Here is a 1,274-nt window from a genome sequence, read left to right as displayed (position 1 = left end):
TTTAAAACATGATCCTGGGACCTACACACCACCAGACATTCCAACTGCCTTGCGGGGGGGGGGAGTATGAGGTGTGGAATGGAGTGAAGTCCAATCAGCTTCCATATGCAAAAGACCTTGAAGGTTCCATATGCAACTGACATTCCAAGTGCCTTGCGGGGAGGGGGGTGAGTTTGAGGTGTGGAATGCAGTGAAGTCCAATCAGCTTCCATATGCAAAAGACCTTGAAACGCTGGGCGGGACTGCACAAAGCAGCCAGTCAACCCAGCCAGCGTCTTCTGACTGACAGTTCAAGCGTCCATACACTAAAGGAGTGCATTTTAGAACTTTGGCACCCACTATTCAATTATATATGATAGATAGATAGATAGATAGATAGATAGATAGATAGATAGATAGATAGATAGATAGATAGATAGATAGATAGATAGATAGATAGATAGATAGATAGATAGATAGCATCAATCGCCATGCTGGCCAAAATATGGACCAACAATAAATGGTCAAACTAGACATGATAAAATGATTAAACATAGGAAGGGGAGAGAGGGGGATCCAATTTGAAAAGCAAGAAGACATATTAATTAGGAGCGCTGACCTCGCAACCCTTACCCAGAGCACTTTTCTGTCACTTAAGGTCATTCTGAGTATTGGAGCTCAGCTGAGGAGAAAAAGAAAAATTCTCAGCAAGAGAACCCACAGGGAGGTTAGCTGCAGAGGTGGGCAGATTTGTCACACCTCACCTATGTGTCTGTTTTGCTTTGAAAATTATGCTCCGCTTTCTTTTGCCCTGTGTGGCTGGGTCAATGCCATGTTTAAACACAGAGAGCTGCTGCTGCTGCGATGTCTAGTTTGGCCTATTAGTCCCTCCCTGCTGGTACCTGATTTGATTACGTCTCCATGAGTTAATGCAATAGTGAATTCTAATAACATAACTTTCAGGGAGCTGCGAACATATTTCTGAGGCCACCTCCATGAGTTTGCGCAGCACTGAGTAATGCATTCTGTCATGTAGAATTGTAAGCACTCTGGCTGCTCTGCATGTGTTGGGAACAATGCCTCTACACTGCAACCTAAAATCATGCACCTGACTGTTCTATTCATTATCCAGCCTAAATAAGGACTCGGTGGCACTCAACAAATAGGAAGCAATAACCTGATGTGACTGAAATGGAAAAGTTCAAACTAGATGTGACCCTCAGGGGTCGTGTGTATTTTTCTTCAGGCTTTTAAGAAAGGAAGCAGAGGTTGAGAAGAGCTGGGAGGGCTGTTTA

Source organism: Gekko japonicus, unplaced genomic scaffold (genome assembly GCF_001447785.1).
Source record: "Gekko japonicus isolate JY-2015 unplaced genomic scaffold, Gekko_japonicus_V1.1 scaffold406, whole genome shotgun sequence".
Lineage (NCBI taxonomy): Eukaryota > Metazoa > Chordata > Lepidosauria > Squamata > Gekkonidae > Gekko > Gekko japonicus.
This window is presented reverse-complemented; position numbering follows the sequence as displayed.